The sequence below is a fragment of the Carcharodon carcharias genome, chromosome 3, assembly GCF_017639515.1.
Source record: "Carcharodon carcharias isolate sCarCar2 chromosome 3, sCarCar2.pri, whole genome shotgun sequence".
Classification (NCBI taxonomy): domain Eukaryota; kingdom Metazoa; phylum Chordata; class Chondrichthyes; order Lamniformes; family Lamnidae; genus Carcharodon; species Carcharodon carcharias.
This window is the reverse complement of record NC_054469.1, coordinates 131,636,821-131,654,756: the sequence shown is the minus strand read 5'-3', so window position 1 is coordinate 131,654,756 and position 17,936 is coordinate 131,636,821.

The window sequence follows — 17,936 nt, the reverse complement described above, 5'->3', positions numbered from 1 at the left end:
AGTGCAAGACCATTCAGCAGTGAAAGCAAGAAGCTCTTCTTCACCAAGTGTAGCACAAGCACAGATTTCTTTCTATTAAGAGGCTCTGGATGCTTGGTCAATTGAAAACTTCAAGATTGAGATCAACAGTGTCTTATTAGTTAAGGGTTAAAAGGAGTATGGTTCAAAGGCAGCTGAATGGAGTCAAGGTACAGATCAGCCATGATCTAATTGAATTGCGAACAGGCTTAAGGGACTGAATAGTGCACTCCTGTTCCTATATTCCTACATGCAATGCTGCTTCCTAAATGGGTATGTTCATAATAATACAATAAACAAAAACTTGTTTTATCTCTGGGAAATGAAGTGAGAAGATAGCAGAAGCATGAGCAGGAGAAAAACTGGAAAATAAGAAAAACAACTGGTCCAATGTAAGAATAGAAAACAAAATGAAGAATCAAAGAAAAAGGTTAACATTTTCTGCACTCAGCCCTGTCAGAACAATGGGACCGCTTCTGGTTCAGGTACCCGATTCAATAATTAACAAGCTTTGCTGAGCCTCTTTCCCAGAGCAATGGCATTATCATCCCACCTCTGGGTTCTCCACCCAATCTGGGTGGACAGGTGGGATGAGGCATCCATTATGTCACAGAAAGGATTTTGAATTAAAAGGACCACAACTTGGGTTACATGGGCTCAGGAGCCACTTAGTTTTGAGGCTGCAGCAACCACATCAAAGGAGAGGAGGCCTGGGAAGGATGATCGCTCTTACCTAAATTAGGCTGTGGAATCTGACGGACTGCAGTGAGGTGAGCTCTCCTCAAGGACATAAGGAAGAGGACAACCAAGCAAGTGTGGATGGAAGTGACAGAGAAAGTGAGCAGCTTGAGTGTGGTTCCTCCAATATGGAGACAGTGCACCAAGAGGGTCCATGACTTCAGGAAGGCAGGAAAGGTGAGTAGCATAACATGTTCAGGTGGCAAACACAACACTCTGACTTGCACAACATTCTCCAGAAGAGTTTGCTTCAGCTCAACACATCTAGCAGCATCACTCATTATTCTCTCTGCAGGCACCTCATATCCCCATCTGAGCAGCCAAAACTCTCCTGCACCCTCACTCTGTTACCCTCCTACAACTATGCTTCTCAGTCATCATCCACAAAATCTTGTCCATCCCCCTCTCCAGAAAAATTGATACGAGCACTCACATCTTCTCTGCTTTTTCTCCTTGCAGGAGAAGAGTGCACACGACTTGATGACAGGCAGAGGTCTGAAGTGGGGTGGGGTAGGATGTGGCCCTCTAGAGATAGGCACATTATTAACCCTGGCAATGTGTGCCCATCTGGCCTACTTGGAAGGTGGTCTTGTTCCAGGTGACTGCAGAAGTCAGTAATGGCCTGTCTTGAGAGTCTGTGCCCTCTGGGACTCTGGTGCCCAGCCATGTTGAGAGAGATCATGTTGGGGTCTTGCCTCCTTCCAACTGGATCTGTGTCCCTCCCCCTGCCCTGTGGAATGGCGTGCAGCTGAGGAGAAGACAGCTGGTGCTAGTGTTGTGCCAGCTAGTTCTAGTGCTGTTGTGGTAGTATTGCTTTTGCTCTTGCCCCTCATCAGAAATGCAAAGTGGAGCTGTATAAGGTGCTCCCGTGCCATGGTGAAGACTGGCAGCAGGGAAGTGCAGTTGAAGATGAATGAGTGCAAGATAGATGAAGTGCCTTGCAAGAAGTCGTCAATCACCTGTCAAGATGTGGTAGCACTCTCTGAGAGAAGTAGTGTTATGCACAACAGCCTATCATCTGGCCATGGCTGGAACTCTGCAATTTCACTGCAAAAAGCCCCCAAGCTTGTCAGTTCACTAAAGAAGCTCTTCCCACTGTGCACTTACCTCAGTGACCCTGAAAAGTTGCTGACAGGGTCAGGCAACAATTGCCCTGGCTGAGAAAAACAGAATTTAGACTTAATTGGCTTCTTAACTATCTTAATAATATACCCGACAGATTAAAGGGTGTGCCGCACTCACCTTCAATCCCACCCCACAAAAACCTGGAAGAGGGCAGGATGATATCAGGATCCTGACCCAAGGTAAATCTCAGGATATTCAACTGCGCCCACACACCCAACTTCGTTTCCTTTTGTCTGGGAATATTCATTCCAAGGATGCTGTCTGGGAAAAACGTTCCATTAAATAAGAGGGAATTTGGCACAAATTAACTGGGTAAAAAAAGTGAACAAATTGCCTAGCAAAACAGTAACCAATAATATATGATAGAGTACAAAAGAAATACATTCCATTACAACTGATAATGGCATATCATATTCTTAACTTTTAAGATGCAAACCTTATTTAATTGAAATTGACTTATACATTAAAAAGTGGACAATGTACCGCAAAGATGGTTGCCGAAGGTCAGATGACCTGGCTTGTGCATTTAAAGACTGCTTCACTGTCTCACAAAGACAAAGGGATACATTCCAGACCAAGAGCTATCAACTACACCCGGTCAGAGTCCATCTGAATTGAACTAAATGGATTTTTTCTGAAGCAAAAATGATTGTCTTAACACCCTCAGGATTAATGTCTTCAAATAATAAACCAGGATTTGTCTAATCAACCCCAGACCACCACCATATTTGAAAAAGGAGCAGCCATTGTTAGGAGTCACAAGGTAAGGCAGCCATGTTTGTCCCTTGTAATATTTAAGTGCTGTCTATAGAAAGACACAGCAGCAGAAAAGGCAATACAACTATGCTTTAAGAACTGCAAGCTGTAACATCATAAGGTCTCCAAGCCCATTATTTTTGGGTCCACCCGTATAGCAGATTGACCTCCTGGTAATATGACTACAGGCAACTAACTTTGTAACCTTCAGAAAGTCCCTTTGAGAGAATCCTGAAACAACTTTGGTTATAAGACTTTGGCTGCTGAATTCACCTAAACTACCCTTCAGGAGTGAAGTCTTTTCCATCAGACCTGCAACATGTGTTTTCCAGAACAAGACGATCACATGAATTATGAATTGGTTCTTTTACTTATAACCTGTGCATGTGAGCTATCCTCTTCAACTGTACTTTGCTTGACTGTGTTCATTTGTGTGGGTGGAACACTGTAGCATTAGATTTTGGGGTGATGATGTAAATAAACAATCCTCCTTAATTAAACCCACAAAAAACTTGCTGCTGGTTATTCAAATTGTCTACACACTCAGAGATTAAAAACATACATATCTTCCTCCTAAAAGCTTACTGCTTATGGACAGTTTGGAAGGGAACAGGCATTTCACTGAGCTGTCTCTCACTTTGTCCATAAAAAATCCTATTCCCATAAGTAGTTACGGGATGCATTAAAAATAGAGTTATGTAGATAGAGATTAAAGCTAAATTGAGGCATATGATAATCTTTTGGCTGAAATACTGAAGACATTTTGTGAGAAATGAGTAGATGAACAGAGACATTAAAAGTGATCACTGAAAATATGAAAAGGCTAAAATATAATGGAAAAGGAATAATAAAGTATTTGTAAGCCATCTAAAAGGTAAAGAAATCTTTAAAGGGAGGGTCAGATCAATCGGGAATAATCAAGGAAATTTCATTGCGCCTATTTTGATAAAATGATGGTGGAAGTGAGAAAGAAGGTGGATCAAGAAGGCAAATAGAGCAATGGTTATAGTTAACTGTGGAAAGAAATTAGTTTTAAAAGTAAACAGCTGAACTGAAGGTGGAGAAGTCACAGGGCTCTGATGATGTGTACTTCAGACTGTTGAAAGAGGTCAATGGGCAGAATTTTGTGTTCAGCGGATGGGCGCAGTCAGCGGGCCCAGGATCGGCCGGGAAACAGGCCACAACCCGTGATCAAGTCCTGACCACAATTTCATGCTGGCGGGCCAACTAAGGCCTGTCCAACATGAAACGTGGCTCCCCACTGGTGGGGAAAGGCCTAGCAGGGCAGGGGCCTGTCGGCCGCTGGGTCCAACCACCACCTGACAGCTGGTTTAAAAATGGCTCAGGCAACCCCTTGAAGGCTGCCATGAAAGAACGTCTCCTTTGCGTTGTCAAAATTCAAGTTATGGAGCTGAGTGCGGCTGGACGTGGCAGGAAGGAGGACAGGTCGTGTGGGCACTCGGTCCCCTGCTTTTTGGATGAGCGCCTCGCCTTCCTCCTGGAGGAGGTGGCTGCCAGGAGGGACACCCTTGTCCCCAGAGATGGGAGGAGGCCACCGCACCTCACAAAGAGGCCATGGGAGGAAGTTACATGGTGAGCAGCCATGACGTGGTGCGGTGCACATGGGTTTAGTGCTGCAAGAGTTTCAATGACCTGCTGCGCTTAGGAAGGGTGAATATTGTGTTGGCATGGGCCAGTGTGCAGAAGTGTTAAGGTGTGGCCGTCCCCCAGTGGACCTCAGGGCTGCTATAGTCTGAGTGCCAACTGTGAATGACACTGGAACTGGCCAAGGGGGTGAGCCCTGACTGCTTAGACTGAGTGCCTTGTGGCTCAAGGGCCATGACTTGGATGTGCCCTGCAAGGTCCTCCTCAGCTAGGGTTAGCCAAGTTGCAATGGTGCTGCAGGTAGAGAGTGGACTAATCAATGCCCCTCTGTTGTTTCAGGAGAAGAAAAGCCATAACCAGGTAGAGAAGTCACGTACTGTGGTTGCCTGCCCAACCTGCTGCTGCTGGCCAGGTTTGAGCAGGGGACCCTGGACGCGAGGGAAGCCAGCAATCACTGCAAAGTCTCTGGCTCGCTCAACCTGGCTGGCCCTGCCTGTACAGTAAAGAATAAAGTATAGTTCTTGCCTGAACAGAGCCTCTGTCCCCAGCTTGACGCAGTTGTGGACAGCTGATTGGAAGACTCCACACAGAACACCCACTGACCCCAAGAAAGAGATGAAGGCATCTAAGTTGGAGGCCGCTGTGATCTTCAGAGCCACTGGCAAGGGGTGTACACACAGGCACTTGGAGCTGATCTCAGGCCCAATCATCTGACAAATGGAGGTCATGGTCTCCCTTGAGAGGCATAGCCTCCTTCGGTATTGCGCCTCAGACATATGGAGGCAGCTGCATCACTGCCTGTAAATCCTGGCAGCAGGATAGTGGTGTCTTTTGTGGTGCTTTCCACCTTGGACTTCCTGTTGGTCCTGCGCCCCTTGTGCCTGTGCCTCTCCTCCCACAGGTCACTCCTCTGGAAGCTGCATTGCGACACCTGACCTCCTCTCCCTTCTGCCCCTCTCTTCCTCCTCAGAGGAGGTGCCAGCAGTGGTGACCACAATTCCCATTACCAGGGTAACGGAAGGCTGTCTGATACCTGCAAGGGTCCACACAGTCTGAATCCTTTGGAGACCTTGGAGACATAAAAAAGTCCTGAAATGAAGCCTGCAAATGTTAAGGATGAAATCCTGAACATAGATGAAGCTGCCAAACGCCAATAAGCAACCAGCAGCAAACTATCTCCAAACTCCTCACTGCTCACACTGGCAATGCTGCCCACCATTTTTGTCCCACACTTGGATGAGGCTTAGCAAATTGTCAGCAACTCGCCTGCCCATTGTGCCCGTGCAACGAGCGCAATATCGCACAGGCAACGTAAAATCCAACTTAATTGCCTTTTTAATGGCTTTAACTGGCCTGGTAATTGATTGCAGGTGCGGCTCTGACTCCCATGAGCGACTGCCGACTGAAATATCACGCATTATTTCACGCTCAAGTGGGTTAGGCATGCGCCCACCTGCTCAGTGGAAAATTCTGCCCAATGAGAAAACAACAGACGCTTTGGTCACAGTTTGCAATGTACAAATTGTGCCAGTGACTGGAAAGCTGTAGATGTAGCACCTTGGTGCAAGAAAGAAAGAAGGTAACTGTAGGCCATTCAGACTCACGTTAGTTATGCACAAATATTTTAACCTGCAATTAATAATAAAATTGATGAAAATTTAGAAATGCATGCATTAATAAAAAAAGGCTTGCCATAACGGGTCTTTACAGGAAACCTGTGATTAAAACAACATTTTTTGTGACTCATTGAATTGATAGGTTTCAATACATGTATATGATTTTCAGAAGTCTCCAGAAAAAATGTGCTATAAAAAGCTTGTTACAATTCAGTGCATGATATAAAATGAAATGTAGCAGTATAGAAAGGAAGTTTGCTAATGGACAGGAAAACAAAGATTGGGTGCAAATGGGCAATGATTCTAGATTGGGGGAAGGTTGTCAGTGCTACAGCCCATAGCCAGTGCTGAAATCACTTTAGTTCTGATTTAGATTTGGGCTATGGAAGTGCAATTTCAAAACTTGCTGATGACACAATAACTTGACAACTATTGAGGACGATAGAAGACTTCAGGAATTCAACCATCCAAGATACTTTTGATCTTCAAATTCTGGCCTCTCAAGCATCCCCAATTTTAATTGCTCCATCATTGATGGCTGTACCTTCAGGTGTTTAGGCCTAATCTCTGGAAATTCCTCCCTAAATGTCTCCACTTCCTTTATCTCTTTTTCTGTGTTTAAGAACTCATTATGGTTTTGATGATGGAGGAGGTTCCAGATTGAAAAGGTGGTTGGATCATGGAGGGGGGGTTTGTGGCAGGAGGTGGACCTGTGTCATGGAAGGAATTCCAGGACCATAGGGCTTGGTGTTCTGGATTGTGGGGGAGAGGTGGTGGTCCTGGCCACAGGGTGTGTCTTGGGCTTAATCACTGGGGGAGGCTCTGATGATGTTATGGGGGGGGGTCCTGATTGCAGAGTGTTCTGGATTGCAGGGGCTGGCTTCCAAAACACGAGGGCTCTTGATCGCTGGGGCACAGGGAGAGTTGCATGGTGATCTTGTGAGGTCAAATATGGTGGGGGATCAGATGGTGGTTAAGGGATGCTGGAGCAAATGTATACAGTTAGGCAGATACTCTTAAGAGTGCATCAGCAGCTAAGGCCAGAGTTTGCAAGAATGGTACAAAGCCAGAATTAAAGGCTCTGTATCTGAATGCATGCAGCATTCATAACAAAATGGATGAATATATAGCACCAATAGAGATAGGTATGTGTGACCTAATAGCCATTTTAGAGATGTGGTTACAAGATGTCCAAGGCTGGGACCTATTCAAGGCTATTTGATATTTCAGAAGGATAGGAAACTAGGAAAAGGTTACGGGGTAGCTCTGTTAATTAAGGATGACGTTAGTACAGTAGCAAGAGATTACCCTAGTTCAGAAAATCAAGAGGTTGAATCAGTTTTAGTAGAGGTAAGAAATAGCAAAGATAAGAAATTACTTGTGGAAGTAGTTTACAGGCTCTCCTAACAGTAACCACACCACTGAATAGAATATACAGGAAGAAATAATGGAGGCTTGTACAAAGAGTACTGCAACAATGATGGGTGATTTTAATCTTTATGTAGATTGGATGAATCAGATAGGCAAAGGTAGCTTGGAAGATGAGCTCATAGAATGTGTTCGGAACAATTTCTAAGAACAGTGTGTTCTCATGCCAACCAGAGAGCAGGCTATTCTAAACCTGGTAATGTGCAATGAGACAGGATTAATTGATGAACTCATAGTAAAGGAGCCTCTGGGCAACAGTAACTATAGCATGATAGAATTTCACATTCAGTTTGTGGGTGAGAAGTGTGGGTCTAAACTAGCATCTTAAACTTAAATAAAAGCCATCATAAGGATATGAGGGCAGAGTTGGCTAAAGTGAACTGGGAAAGTAGGTTGAAAGCTGGGGCATAACTATCAGCAAAGGTATATTTCATTGAGAAAGAAGACTATGAGAAGGATGCATGATCCCTGGTTAACTAAGAAAGTTAAGGATAGTATCAAACTGAAAGAAAAAGCATACAATACTGTGAAGGTTGGTAGTAGGTCAGAAGGTTGCACAGCTTTTAGCAATCAGCTAAGAATGATGAAAAAAATGAGGGAGAAATTCGAGTATGAGAGAAAGCTACCTAGAAACATAAAATCAGATACTAAGAGTTTCTATAAGCATTTAAAAGGAAAAGAATAACTAAATTAAGTGTTGATCCCTTTGAGGGTGAGAATTGGAAATACATAATAATAAACATGGCAATGGCAGAAGTGTTGAACAGGTATCTTATGTCTGTCTTCACTGTAGAAGACACAAAAAAAACTTTACCAAGAATATTTAAAAATCAAAAGGTGAAAGGGAGGGAGGAATTTAAAGCAATCAGAATCACTAGGGAAAAGGTACCGGAAAAATTATTAGAATTAAAGGCCAATAAGCCTCCTGGACCTGATGACTTTCACCCTAGGCTCTTTAAAGAAATGGCTGTTGAGATAGTAGATGCTGGTGTGATCTTCCAAAATTTCCTTGTTTCTGGAAAGTTCCCAATTCGTTGGAAAATCACTAATGTAACACCACTATGTAAGGAAAGAAGAAGATAGAAACTATAGGCCAATTAGCCTAATCTCTGTCATAGGAAAAATGCTGGAAACCATTATTAAGGAGTAATAGCAGGACATTTAGAAAATCAATCAGGCAGAGTCAATATGGTTTTGTGAAAGGGAAATCGTGTTTGACAATTTAACAAGTTTGACAAATCAAATGTTCTTTGATGAAATAACAAGCAAGGTGAATAAAAGGAAACCCGTAGGTGTGGTGTATTTGAATATCCAAAAGGCATTCAACAAGATGCCACGTTAAAGGTTACCACAAAAAGTAAGAGCTCATGGTGTAGGAGGTAATATATTTGCATGGATAGAGGATTGGTTAACCAACAGGAAGCAAAGAATACAGATAAAAGGGTTATTTTTGAGTTGGCTGGCTGTTACTAGTGGAGTGCCACGGGGATCAGTGCTGGGGCTCAGCTATTTGCAGTCAATTTCAATAACTTAGGTGAAGGGACCAAATGTATGGTGGCTAAATTTGCTCATGGTAGGTAGGAAAGTAAGTTGTCAAGAGGACATGTAGGCCAGAATTTTCCCATCGGCAAATTGGGGGCGGGGCCCGCTCGCCGATGGGAAAATGATATGGAATGACATCAGGAGGAACCCCCAATGTCATCCCGGTTCCTTTAGTTTTTTAGGAAGGTAGGCGGACAGCGAAATCAGCTGTCCGCCCGCCGACCTGTCAATGGCCAATTAAGGCTATTGGCAGGCTAATTAAGATCATTAAAGACTTGCCTGTTCAACCTTAAGGCTGGCGGGCAGACCGGGAGCCCCAGTGGGCTCCTGATAATACATGAAACCTCATCCACTGGCGGGATGAGATTTGATGTCCATTTTTTAAAAGTTTAATAAAGTTTATGTCATTTTTATTAACATGTCCCACCTCTTTTGCACACATGTGTGAAACAGCGCACTTTGACAGCTGGAGTTTCCCACCACCCCCCCCCCCAACCCCTGCACAGGAAGCGAATAGCGCTTTCTGTTGGGAAGGCCGCTGGGTGGGCCTTAATTAGCCAGCCCACTCAAAATGGCAGCGGGCCCCGTTTCAGCGGCGGGGGTCAGTTGTCCGCCCGCTGCAGCGCCGGTGGGGCCAGCATGCCTACCAAGGGCAAAATTCTGCCCTTGGAGTCTACAAAGAGATTTAGATAGGTTAAGTGAGTTAGCAAAAAATTGTCAGAGGGAGTATAATGTGGGAAAATGTGAATTTGCCCACTTTGGCAGGAAAAATAGCAAAGCAGTATATTATTTGAATGGAGAGAGATTGCAGAACTTTAAGGTACAGAGGGATCTGGGTGTCCTGGTACATGAATCACAAAAATTTGTAATGCAAATACCACAAATGGAATTTTGGCATTTGTTGCAAGGGGATTCAAGTATAAAAGAAGGGAAGTCTTGCTGTAGGTGTACAGGGTGTTAGTTAGACCACATGTGGGGTACTATATACAGTTTTGGTCTCCTGACTTAAGAAAGGAAATAATTGCATTAGAAGCAGTCAGAGAAGGTTCATTCAGCTGATTCCTGGGATGGAGGGATTATTTTATGAAGAAAGGTTGAACAGGTTGGGCTTATACCCACTGGAGTTTAGAAGAATGAGAGGTGGTCTTATTGAAACACATACAATTTTGAGGGGACTTGATGGGGTGGATACTGGGAAGAAGTTTCCTCTTGTGGGGGAATCTCAAACTGGGGGCGCAGCTTGACAATTAGTGGTCTCTCATTTAAGACTTTGATAAGGAGGATTTCTTTTCTCTCAGAGTGTTGTTAGTATGTGGAATCACTTTCCCAGAAAGCAGTGGAAGCTGGGTCATTGACTATATTCAAGGCTGAGTTAGATAGATTTTTGATCAACAAGGGAGTCAAGGATTATAGGGGGCAGACAGGAAAGTGGATTTGAGGCCACAATCAGATCGGCCATGATCTTATTGAAAGCCCGAGCAAGCTCGGGGGGCCGAATGGCCTATTCCTGATCCTATTTCTTGTGTTCTTGGTGGTGGGGGGAGCAAATGGTAGTGAAAGGAGCAAAGGGTAGTGAGGGGAGCAGATGTTGTTGAAGGGGAGGAGATGGTGGTTGACTTGGGAACAGACAGGTCATGGGTGGGTGTGGGGTTTTTAGGTAAGCTTGTTTGGCTTTGTGGAAGCACATCTGTTTCTCATGTTCCACAATGAGTGCTCTAAAGGCATTTACCTCATGGATTCAGCCCCCTTGCCTTCTTTAAGCTGCCAATTTTCCCAAGACTAGGAAACATGGCCACATATTGTTGAAAATAGAATAACTGTTAAACAGAAGGCACACAACCTCATTGCAGTATTTAAATGTCCAACCTGCTTCCCGCCTATGCTAAAACCAGAAGTGAGTGGGTTCAATGCCTATTCCAGATTTTTTGCACTTTAGCCTCTGACATGACCTCTGTTTTGAGAGTTACGATTTTACCCATAAACAGGGGAGCAGAATGGACAGAGAGGTGAAATTTAATTTGAGGCAATAAATTTTTGGAAGAAAAACAAAGAGTGGGAATACATACTCTAGGGGAATGCACAGAAGAATATGGATAAAGAGAGAGACCTAGAAGTTAAAATATCTAATTCCCTATAAGTAAGAATACAGGTACAATCATGGCCAAAGTAAACAGTTCGTTAAATTATTATTACCTTCCATTTCCATTCGAAACCAAGAATATGAGTCATCAGTTCATTGATACTGTCAGTGAAATTTCTTACTCTTGTCTATTTGATCCAAAACAAGCTCATAGAAAGATAAATAGTCATTACTGAAAATATTTTGTGAAATCAATGCTGTTTTCCCTCCCAGAAGTTATCTGAAGCAATCTACTAATAGGTTGGATAGTCCTTCAATTTAATTCTGTCATAACCCCATATCTTACATTTGGGGAAATTAAGGATTAACTTTGTTCCTCTGCTGTTGGGTGTGTTTTGTGCATTCCTTGGATCTGGTTCTTAAATAAATGTTATTGGTGCACCTCTGGTGGTTTCTGTTACTGTGTAAGAGGGCAATTGATTTCAATTTAAGTTATAGGATCACACTGCATTCACTTCATTTTCAGCAACAACACAAATTCTCAGAGTTGGCACCACAGGGCTAAATTTTTCCTTCACCCTCCCTTCCTCCAGGCACAAATCATGCAGACTGCATCAAATGCACTTTGCCTAATCTGACCTGGCCATGTTTGCAAATTCATATCATGACTCAGGGCCCTAGGTAATCCAATGTAGGCCCAACCCTTGACTTTGTGGATACTGTTTTTGAACAATACCCTAAGAGGCTTCTAGGTTCTAAGATTGAATGTGAGACCTGAAAAATAAAAGGGCACTTAGCTTTTTGAATCCTCCATGGGCTTCCTCCATGTTCCTTTCAACTCCTCTGATCTGATAGGGAAGGAACAATCACCAAGAATAAAACCTATTTCTTCTGGGCATGTTGCCTAACGGCATCCACCCAACTTTGGGAGAGGAAGATAAAGTAAGATGCATGATTATACCACACCGGTTTTATTTCTGTGTGCGTTATGCCATAGCCGATGGTAAGTGCTGAGTTGTTCAAATCCCAAAGGGAAACTTGAAACAACTGCCACAACTTGTTTTGCAATTTGTATAAATTTCGAGATGCGTGCCTTCAGTAGTATTAAGACCACCAAGTCTTACAGGTTTTACAAAACTAAAATAAACATTTATTAACAAGAACAGTGATTTTTAAACACATGCATGTCTAAACATTACTACTATAATAACTTCTAAATACCCTACTTAATCTGACTCCCACTTACACTTTCATTAAGGCAACAATAAGATACATAGATTTTTTAAAAGACCCAGGCAAGGTGACACACAATACCCTGACAATTTATTTCAAAGTGAGTTTCCTTAACTTCAGTTCAGCAGCTTGAGACATAGATGCTAAAGGCTTTTAACATTTTTTAGATCCTAAAGTGCCTACCCTTACACACAGCCTTCACTCCTTTATATATATTTTCCCCTTTGAATGCAAATTCCCATTGTTTCACTATGTCTTTAGACTTAACCATTCTGATAATAAAAATCTCCCATAGTACTAAGTTTTACTAGTAATCTTTGGGAAAAATATGCACATTGTTTCTGAATTTCACCTGGCTAGGTGACACATTTCACTTTTTTTTAAAACAATCTAGCCTGGTTTATTTAAAAATGCAAATGTTCTCTTTACTTCTTACATGTATCTACTTAACATTTCAAACCTAGCTTATCTTTAACACATCAAAACCTTTAGACCAGCTGTCTTTAATTCAATTAAGTCTCTCACACACACTCACACACACACACACACACACACACACACACACACACACACACACACACACACACAGAGTCACATAAATCATTATTTTACAATACATTCCAGCAACATTATGAGAATCATTATATCTTCCTGACAGTGTGTGCCAAATATTTGTGTTTGCTTTATCCTGACTGCCTCATCCTACAACTAGTTTCACATTGTATAACACAGATCACATGGCTATCGGGCAGAAATCAGAACCCATTTTAAAAGGTAGATTGTGTCTTAGCAGACCTGTAAGCCCATTTTTTGATGCTTTTAGCCAGGTGCAAATAGGTAGTTTTAAAGTTCAGTTTGATAGTTGTTCAATCGCTTCCTTTTTTTCATTCATTCATGGGCTTTGCTGGCTGGGCCAGCATTTATTGCCGATCCCTAGTTGCCCTTGAGAAGGTGGTAATGAGCTGCCTTCTTGAACCGCTGCAGTCCATGTAGTGTAGGTACACCCACAATGCTGTTAGGAAGGGAGTTCCAGGATTTTGGCTCAGCGATAGTGAAGGAACGGCGATATATTTCCAAGTCAGAATGGTGAATGACTTGGAGGGAAACTTCCAAGCGGTGGTGTTCCTATCTATCTGATGTGCTTGTCCAAGTCAAGATAGAGCACTACATGGGGCAGAATTTTACATTCAGCATGCAGGCACGCGCCTGACATGCCGGAATGCTAAATGACATGCTATGGCATTAGGTGTGCGTCTCAACGTCATCGCAAATTCGCGCGATATTTCATTTGGCAGGCATGTGCCAGTTGGTGGGCAGCTGAAAAGGCCAAGAGGCTTTTATGTTTTTTAGGAAACCTCATCCATGAGCGGGATGAGACTCATGCTTTATTTTGAAAATAATAACATGTCCCATCTCATGTGACACTGTGACATGAGGGGACATGTTTCAATAAATTTTTAATGTCCTTTTATATTTTTTTAAAAAGCGCTTCACTCTCCCTGAGGCAGCTCCATGCCTCAGGGAGATTGAAACGCTCTTTCACGCACATGCCTTAATTCCACGTGAGCCTTAATTGGCCCGCACGCATGAAACCGCAGTGCGGAGCCGATCATGGGGGGTGGTCGGCTCCACAACAGCCCCCGTCCGCTCCCACCAAGCCCGCCTGACAACTGGAAAATCCTGTGGAATTACAAAGTGGACATATGATCCTGATCCCTGAGGGAAATTAAGGATAAAATTTCTCATGGGAAGTAGCTCAAAGCAAGCAATAATGAAGCAGCAGCTAGCCTTACACTCTGCCTGACAACTTTCAATGGAAAAGAAAACCAGACAAGGTGTAAAACTGGCGGCTGATTTGCAACATGTTTTACATGGCTGTTCAAGATCAATTTCACCCCCAACATAGTTGAGCTGCAATAAGGAAAATGACAGATCATAAACTGACAGGCTATCAGAAAATGGAAGAAAGAAAATCAAGGACCATCAAGCCTGATATTCCTTGCAGGGTCAGTCTTGGCTTACTGGTACATTCGCACCTCTGAAGCAGAAATTTGTGGGTTTAAGCCACATTGCAGGTGTGAGCCCATAATCTGCCCCTTCTGTACAGAACTCAGGGAATGCTAAACTGGCAGAGATATTGGACTGAATTTTGCCAGTCATGGTGAAACCCCATCACCTGGGCTAAAAGCAGGAGGCTATCCTCATTTTGGCTTGTGACGGGGCCTGAGGTGGCATATTGTTGCTGGCTGCCAATTAAGGATGGTAGCCCACCTCCAAGAGCTGCTGGCCCAGTCATACAGCAGCCACGCCAGTGCCCAGCTACAGGGAGAGGGCACTTCAATGGCAAAGCACCCTCAAAGAGAGGCCAAGGGTCAAGAAGGCTGGTGCACATGGGACCAGACAGACTAATCCCAAGTGTTTAGGGAAGGGATTCATTGAGCACTGGCAACATAGTTATCACGAGGGCGGCCATTGTCACTAGGGAGGCCCTCTTTTGGCCATGGAGGACTCCCCCACCCCAGCGGTCTTCCAATGCAGTGGCAGGCCTTCCCACCAAGGGGAAAATGCTTGCCAGAAGGTGCCCTTAACTGACCACTTAAGTGGCTTCATTGGCCTCCTGATAGGTTTCCGAGCCATCAGCTTTCAGCTACTTGTGACATGGTGTCATGATAGGAAGACATTGGGCTCTACACCTATGCCTTCCCTCAGCAGTTTGCCAGCCCTGCCACCTCCTAGTCCAACCCCAAAGGGTCCAAAAAATTCAGCCCGTTGTCTTTTGCATGAAAAGTTAAACTGAGTCTTGCTCAAGTGGACATAAATGATTCCATGGCACAACTTGAAGAAGAGCAGGGAAATGTTGGCCCTGGCTAACATTCATTCTTCAAACAAAACCACCAAAACAGACTTGCTAGTAGCTGAGTTTTTCCAGGTAATTCTGTTTTTGTGTTGTGAAAATTAGCTGCCATGTTTGCCTACATTACAATATTGACTTGGCTTCAAAAAGTAATTAACTATAAAACACTTTGTGATGTCCTAAGGGCATGAATATAAATACAAGTGCTTTCTTTTCCACAGAAATATGTTCTACACATTATGGACAAAACCCCGTATTGAAAAACTGCTAGGAATGGGGAGGGAAGACACTGGGGTAATTCTGGGATTTGAAGTGGAGAAAAACCAGGACACATCTATAGCAAAAATTTGGCGAAAACACTGCAAATGTGGGGAAGCAGGAGGAAAAGTTGCTGTGCAATTCAGACAAAAACAAGGGGCAACTATAACTTGGATTCTTAACCATATTTACTGGCTTATGACCCCAAATCATTCCTTTCACTTGTCTCTGAATCCTCTTCAGTAGATTAATGTCCTTTTGATGAAATCTGGGCATTCACTTGATTTATGTTTCCCGTGATTTTCTGTCCATTAAAATTATTCAGTGGAACTTTGTGAGGCCCATGTCTGGGATGTGCCTGAATTCATGATATGTGATCCAAGTATGAACCTTTCTGAACTCAGAGCACAATATAAAATTATGGTCTTACTAATGATTTATAGATATTTCCAAGAAGCTAGTTCTACTTAATATCAAATGTCTTGGAGATACAATGCAGTGTTTAATAATCATTGTTCATGGTTTGCTTATATTTATTGGAAACTTTCAATGAATGATCAATAATTATCATTTTATTTTTGCTGTTTGATTAATAGATACTTCTATTATCTACATTAACAAACTAACAAGGCAAGATGACCAGGTCAAACCTGACCAGATAATTCTGTTTAATGCACATACTATGAACATCAGTATACAAAATTTCAAAATTATTATCTGTGTTTAGAACTCTCAGCCCCAATTTTGACAGGGATCAGGAGTCCAATAATGTAGGTAAACCATCCTAGTTTCCAGCCCAACACCTGGCCATATTAGCTGCCTGGTTGGTGGGCAGGAGTGGGAATTTAGAAGCAAGAGTAGAGAGAAATCTTTGTTGCATGGATGGGGAGATTGGCCACAGCCCTGAGCCTCCTGATCCGTGCAGAATTTGGTCAACCAGGAAAACTCTGGGGTGATGATAGGCTGAAGGTAGGCTGTGGCTGCAATTGGGAGGGTTGAGCCTTGGGTTGGAGAAGCCCTTGTGAGAAGATTGGAGGAGCAATTCTGCTGGCCCTGACCCATAAGGAGTGCAGAGACAGGTAGCATTTTAAAATGTACCTGGGCTTTTTCATGGCTGCAGGACATCCACTGTGTTGAAGTAAGCATTGCATTGTGGTACCAATGGTATCAGTCTCAAGTGGGTTCCTGCCTGCTTTTAATGAGAGCTTTGCCCAGGGACTGAGTCATGCTGTGAGTATCATTATAAATATTAGCTGGGGTGGGGTTAGGTTTGCTAACCCTCCAGGGTTGGCCTGGAGACTCCAGGAATTGAAAATCAATCTCCAGGACCCCCTCCCCCTATCCATTTGCTTTACATTTTTCTGATGTAACTTTATATGTAATACTTTAAGTTGTTAGGGACTATGTGGCACAATAGGTTACAATGTTCAGGGGATAGGAGTAATGAGTGTGCTGCATGGGAAATCAACACCTTCCTTATGGGGCCCGGAGGAGAACTTACCTTTTTGGGCCCCTTCCAGCCTGATCTGCTTCTTCATTGGTTTGCCCTAGTGGGAAACTCACTGCTATTTCCAACATGGGCCACAGATTTAAATTGCACCTGTTAAAACAGACAAACATCACCCCACTCCCTAACTTTTTTCTGGTTTTGGGTACCTGCCTTTCCTGGAACTCCATGCTTGAATCCCTTCAGTCAGGTTTCTGCCCCTGCCACAGTACCAAAATGGATCTTAACATATCACAAATGACATCCTATATGTTTGCAACCATGTTAAAGTTAAATATGTCCTTCCTCATCCTTCTCAACCTGCTTGCAGCCTTAGCCGTGAGTTTCCCACTAAAGAAGGTGGTGATCTCCCATGCAACGTACTCATTACTCCTATCCCCCGAATATTGTAACCGATTGTGCCACATAGTCCCATATAACCTAAAGTTTTACATATAAAGTTACATCAGAAAAATGTAAAGCAAATGGATAGGGGGGAGGAGGTCCTGGAGATTGATTTTCAATTCCTGGAGACTCCAGGCCAACCTGGCAACTGTAACCCCACCCCAGCTAAAATTTATAATGATATTCACAGCATGACTCAGTCCATGGGCGAAGCTCTCATTAAAAGCAGGCAGGAACTCACTTGAGGCTGACGCCATTGGTACCACAATGCAATGCTTACTTCAACACAGTGGATGTCCTGCAGCCATGAAAGGCCCAGGTACATTTTAAAATGTTGCCTGCCTCTGCGCTCCTTATGGGTCAGGGCCAGCAGAATTGACCTCACCATCTCCCTCCTTCGCCTCTCCTGTTATCCAGCTGGATGGCACTACAATCACCTGATTCCATTATTTACTATCCAATCATAGCCAGATAATCACTTGCAATGGGTTCTCTTCCTGGTATCAAACAGTTACCTCTGGTGTCCACCAAGGATCTATCCTTGGCCACCCCCATCTATTTCTCATCTGAATACTGTACTTCAGCAACAGCATTCAAAACTGCAATATCAAGTTTCACATGTACATTGATGACGTCCAGCTGTACCTCATCACCCCTCTTCTGACTCCTCCACTGTCTTACACTGCTTGTCCAACATCCAATTCTGTATGCGCAGCAATTTCCCTCAACTAAATATTGGGAACACCAAAGCCACTGCCACTACCACAAATCCAGTCCCTAGCCACAGACTCC